The sequence below is a fragment of the Bidens hawaiensis genome, unplaced genomic scaffold, assembly GCF_021521415.1.
Source record: "Bidens hawaiensis isolate Kalapana, Puna unplaced genomic scaffold, B.hawaiensis_p1.1 tig00072567_1, whole genome shotgun sequence".
Lineage (NCBI taxonomy): Eukaryota > Viridiplantae > Streptophyta > Magnoliopsida > Asterales > Asteraceae > Bidens > Bidens hawaiensis.
Genome location: NW_027502680.1, coordinates 10375 through 16678, shown reverse-complemented (window position 1 = coordinate 16678; position 6304 = coordinate 10375). Strand labels below are relative to the sequence as shown.

Genomic DNA, 6304 nt, shown 5'->3' with positions numbered 1-6304 from the left:
CGTAACGCTTCTTATATCTCCCATGTTCAGCTTTAGGAACACTTAAGTGACACTGCTGATCGGTAGTAACAATTTTCTGGAAGAAGTTATTCATGTATTGTTCGTTCATGCTAATACGTAGTGATGCATTTATTTTAAAAACCTGGGAAACCTAGAACACAGTGCTGCAGATTGTAATTTAACCGGTAAGTGTAATTTAATTTTAACAAGTTAAAGGAAAATATAACCACAAAAGAGCATCAAAATCAAATGCACCAATAATTATATCGTATTGGAATATAAAACTTCTAATATGATACAATATCAAATAACTCACATCAACAATGCTGACAATCACATTCTGCATAAACAATTTAGCATAATCGGAGTCATGTAACCCTATTAATAAGCCTAAAGAAATGAGCATAAAAAAGTGGCAGGTTGGGTGTCGTAAATATAACGGAGTTTCCACGCAGTTGTGCAAATTACCATAAAGGACATCCGATATGTATTATAGATTATAAATATGTATGTATTTAAGATAGTAAATAAAAATAATAACATATAGCTGACTCGTTTAGGCTTGTGAGCCAGCTTAAGCTCGATAAGTAAAGCTTGAGCACCTACTTATTTATTAAACAATAAGTTTGAGCTCGTTTAACCTCAGTTCAATTCTAGCTTTTATCAAGCCATTCTCGAGCAAAATCTAAAAGGGAAAAACTAAACATCCGTTTCCATGAAAAATGGAACTCCACTCCTTTCAAAAAACAATATTATTATTTACCTCATAGTGCCCACTTATGACTGGTGGCATTTGTATGCAAGAAACCGCAGCTGATCCATGTCACCTAAATTACACATAAAATTAAATCACATTCTATAAATATTAATGTGGTGAGAAAATTAAAATTAAAAAAAATTGATTTCAGATACACACACGTTCACTCTGTTTCAAATTAGAAACAAAAATGGACTTTGAGAATTCAATTGACTCGGTTTAATCACTTCACCCACCATATTATTTTAAATAATCCAAAAGAGCTTTGTTCTCCAAAAAAACACACAGCCCCATTTAACGATGTTAAGATCTAAGCAAGACAATTTTATGAGTTAGATCCATAATAATGATTAATCATATAGAAATTAAGCATTTAACAACCAACGGTAATGACAAATTTCACCACCAGTTTATGAAACAAACATTATCTGACACAAAAAAACAAATTAACCTAAGATTGTAGATCATATCTTCAGTAACAGTCAATAAAACCACTTAAATAAGTCATTATTTTCTTTGAAAACAAATTATACTTCATAGAAACATCCACACGATTTACAATGAAGTGGCAGGTAAGCGGGCAACAAGCTGCGCCGCAACCCCCTTTTGGATAGCAAACCCAATCTGACTAAAAACAAAGTTTCGATTCTTATGGGCTGATACGTTACTATAAACAACTTTCTGGACCCTATTCAAAAGGTCTGTGGTTATTTTCTTCAATTGTCAACCTACTATGATTATTAATCTAAATATCAACCAGATATACAAGCCAAGAGATAACAGATATAATTTGTCATTCACCAAATGAAGTTGTTATCAACACACAAATTCATTTGATGGTTGAAGTTATGATAATCATGTTTTCACATAATGACTCGATAATGTTACCTTCATAGCTGCAACAATGGGAAGCAAAATCACCGATGAAAAGATTACGACGGTTCATTGAGAATCGAAAAGGCAACCGATGTGTCTCCATGTGGAAAAAAATATGCACCTATTAGTGCTTTTAAAGATTTGGAAATCAGAATAAATCTGCAACATCAGGTGTGTATTTTAGATTAGATTGAAACAAAAATTGATGGAGTAAAACAAATTACGTGGAGAGGTAATATTCGCCTTTCATGTTACCGAATCTCTTTTGGGCATTTTGTCGAGCATCTGACGTGCAAGGTTGAGACTGTTATTCCTAAGCATCCAGATTTAATGTGTTATGTTAAAGTGATTCCCTCATATACAAAATCAACAACCAAATAAAAAAACATCAACAAACACTATTGGAATTCAATACTTCACACGTATAATAAAGCAAGAGTAAAAAATAAAAAACTGAACCTTTTCTCTGCATCTTCAACCCCTGCACCAGCTATTTAGGATCTGTAATCATAAAATTAGCCCTGAATTGAATGGAACACGTGAACACAGGCAATCCTTGTTCATATTCAAAACAATTACAGATTTGCTATTGTTCAATTTAGAGAGAGGATTTTAGGTTTTCATCAAAAGGCAATCCTTGACATCGAGAATTAAAAGGAATTGTCAATTACAGGAATTCAGATGGACACATTCAATTGAAGGCGTCGGTTCTTGAAGGAGTCACCGGAGAGAAAGTGTAACAGCATAATTGAAATCGCCGAGATAATAAATAATACGGCAAGGTTGCCTACATTATAATGTAATAGATTAATACTTATTAAACATATTGGATGGACAAAATGATCATTTGACGACCCCGTAAAAGAAGACGCCGTTGAATTAAATGCTCCGACGACTTCAGCACTTGTTTTCCTCCTAAGACTGTACCTCTTCCCTAGACATTAACGGTGTAATTGAATGCAAAATCAATGCTATCCCTCAATTGAATGCTTAGGGAGATTGAATCCCCAATCCGTTTCAATTAAGCCCTTCCCAAGTCGATTGCTAGTCTCCTTTGTTGGCTGATACAATGGATTAGGTACAGTGGTGTTTGAAGATCATGTTACTGGTGAAGAAGTTGAGAGCTTAAACAAAAGGTTCAAGATCTATCTGTTCTGTTAATTCTATTTCAATTATTTGCTGTTACATTTTTTTTGTTGTTAACAAAATGTTAGATTTTTCTTTTGTCATTGATATGTTACCCTAGAGTTCGTTGCAGATCTGATTTGATTTTACTATTATAGTTGATATCGGTATTTTGACCTTTTGATTACCCCCTGAGGTTCCATTGTGTTTCTCTGAATATAGCATCGGATTTGAAGTTTTAAAGTGTTTATTTGATTAAGTTTTGCCTGTAGTTTGGTTTTAAAAGTTAAAGTCTCTGATGCTATGTGAAAGGATTTTTGACAAAATTTTATCTATAGCGGTACCTTTTGAAGTTTTTCATTAGTTGTGATGAAGGTGATATCTTTTGTTTTCTCTAATTAAACTGCAAACACCCACCCAAACAACGCATGCTTATGCTGCTCTGCTCTCACACGCCATCGCACTGTGTCATCTCTTCATGGGTTGACTCAATATTCAATCGAATTATTTAGAGTTTACAATAATCTAGGTTACTTTCTTGTTGATGAATCTGCAATCTGCCTCTTGATTAATTTCTTGGTTGCTCTAAATTATAATTTATGTTATAGAGTTATGTTATCTGATGATTGATTTCTTTTTGTTTTTTACCTGATTGAGTTCTTAATTTGTAAATTGCTGAGTGATGTATTGATCGTTAACTAACATTATTCTTAGATGAAACTACATTACTACTATTAATGTAAACACTTGTTTTAGAAACTTTAGCTAAAACTATTTTAGTGCTGCATTCTTGTTAGATGAAATTACATATATTGTTAAAAACTTAATCCAAAAAGAAATATAAAAAGATGATATCTCTGTTGTAGCAGGATATCAAAATAACTAAATTGAATATAAAATAAAATACATGTATTTTATAAGGATTAACCATGGAGAATGTCAAAAATAATTGGTGAATTTAGTGATTATTTGTTTCTGCACCTTCTGTTTCATTGGCATTCTTTAATTTTTAAGTAAATAACAAAATTGACACATTTAAATTGTATGTATTGAAAGTCACCTAAATTAGTTGTAGCGATATCGCATAGCGTACAGTATTTTTTAAGTGCACTTCAGTAGCCAAACCGTCGTAAACAAAGCATAATTTTTTTATGAAAAGGGCCCCAATTTAGGAACTCGCTTTGGGCCTTTTAATTTTGCTTAACAAATATAAGGATTACAAACCTTCATGAAAATAGGAATTCCAATCTTGCCATTAAATCACATCTATCTACAATTTGGTCTTTTTAACTTTAAACGTGAACTATATGATTAGCTTATATATTTTCAGGCAATTATTTTTGAACACTAATTCTCTTTGTATTATGACATATTGTCGTCTAAAACACTAAATAGGAAGATCAACAATTGGTGATTACACGGCTTTTTTTATTATTGTTGTGAGTTGTTATAACAATTAAGTTAACAGCTTGTTTTAAGAATTACACTAAATATTATAAACATTATATTATTATTTTTTACATGTCTGGCTTTTCTGGGTCGACTGCAGGTCCTGGTGTGCAATGTTACCAGGTCGATCTTACTTCAGGCCATAGTTACCATGTGTTTCAGTCAAAAATATGGTTTCTGCAATAAGAACAATTGAGTCATTGGGTGCTGAATTTAAATACATGCCATTTCAAACTTGACATTTGACAGTTGGCTGAAAGTTTGACTTTATGTTGGTCAAACTTGATGGTTGGGTTGTTCAATTTCAAACATGCATAAACTATTAACAAAATTATTGTTTTCAACTATTGAACACGGATCACTTAAAGAGTAGGCAAACCTTTCCTTTATGGTATTCTTCTAAGTAGCGATAATGATGACGTGTACGAAAAAGTAAGTCATATTCTAGCATATGTATCTTTTTTATATCTTTTTAAGCACTATTTTTTATACGTTTGGACCATTAATTATATTTGTGTTTATATTTGTTTTTCTTACTATACTGTTCAAGCTGATGGCTCACTAGCAAGAGGATAAGGTACGCGGTGTACGCTTGTTATTAAGTGTTATTGTTTTGAATCCTATTAAATCATTGTTTTCATTATTGAAGTCAATTACTAAATACTTCTCATTTCAAACTATACACATTTCATTAAATACATTTGAAGAAACACTAAGTGACCCGGTACAGATTATAGATAATCTGGGGGTTAAGTAATGTTTCCCACGAATGAGGTCTAGCTGAGAAGGCTGTTCTTCAGGAGACCTGCAAAACAAACACCGTAAGCTCGTCACTGAGAAGGGGGGGGGTTCCTCCTTGTGACCACCCTCCGGCGTGAGAATCAGACTAGGTTGCTCTGAATATAAGTGTATATTAAGAGATTGCTAGATAACTGGATAACCGATGATCTTACCATTCCAAGATGTTGGAGTATTTATAGCCGAAGGTAGGTTTTCTAGAAGGTACAGCCGGCTGAATAGTATTCCTGTTCAACCAACAGTGGATTACGCACAGGCCATACTGGTTGGTGGGTAGGTTACGGCCAACAGTAACAAAGTCGGCTGCACTATTCCACCAACTGTAGACTATGCACGTCCCACTTACTGTGGATTGTACGCAGGCCATGCTGGTTGGTGAATAGGTTACGGCCAACAGTAACACTATTCCACCAACTGTAGGCTGCGCATGCTCCACAGTAAGTGTTGGTGAGTAGGCAGCGGCTAATAGTGACAAACAGTACTAGAGGGTGCTCCTCCTCGCACTGTTGTCGGTGAGCTGTCACCCTGTGATTGGCTCCTGGGCTGTTCTGGTCAGATCGTCTGTCCTATCCATACCTTGGTAGGTATGGTACAAAAGATCTTTCAGAATCAGACTGGCTCATTTGGGCGGGATTGTTCCCGCCTTGCTCATTCCTTCACGTGACTGCTGAAGTAGCTAGTGTCTTGTGCGTGTAGCCCTGCTGTCTGCGGGTAGCCTTCCCTGATGGCTTGTATCCGCAACTGCGGGAACAGGCGGGGTACTTCATTGGGAGGCTTTCCCTGCGTGTACAGCTTGCGTACTGCGCGTAAGATTCTATGAGCATGGTGGGTCCTGCGGGAGCAGATGGCCTTTGCGCAGACGTCCCTGTTCAAGGTGAGTCTTGCGGGACCAACTGGTCTCTGCTGGGACCTACCTCTTCAAGTCCCCCCAGTCCAATGTTCTTCTCACGAATGTTTAATAAAGTGAGGTGAACTTTTGGACTTTAAGCAAGGGGTTTTGAAAAGGGTTTAGTTTTAAGGTTCTCCGTGGGGATTCTTCCCGCGGGTTTCCTAATGTCACTTGCAAAAATTCCCGATTTTTTTTTTTTTTTTGCTTGATCTTTGGGTATGATGCGGGTAGGTATGTAACCTTCTCGCAAGTCAGGAGCGTTGAGTCTCACTTGTGTGGATTCTCCTTGAGGTTTTAGTGGTTTTGAACATAGTGATCAATTATGTTTAAACCACCAATTCCATCCTGGAGCCTCAAACAATGAAGTTCTCGACGTTCCCGCTATGCGGGGATGTTATTTCCGTTTCCGC

At 35.7% G+C, this 6304-nt stretch overlaps 1 long non-coding RNA gene across 1 annotated transcript; it reads right to left on the bottom strand.

Moving 5' to 3' along the window:
• LOC143606025 (uncharacterized) lies at positions 1-2098 on the bottom strand. Its single transcript, XR_013148662.1, has 4 exons — positions 1877-2098; positions 1646-1792; positions 764-827; positions 1-151 (listed from the first exon to the last, which is right to left on the bottom strand). It is a non-coding gene; the product is annotated as an uncharacterized LOC143606025 (long non-coding RNA).
• Positions 2099-6304: the final 4206 nt, after the last annotated feature.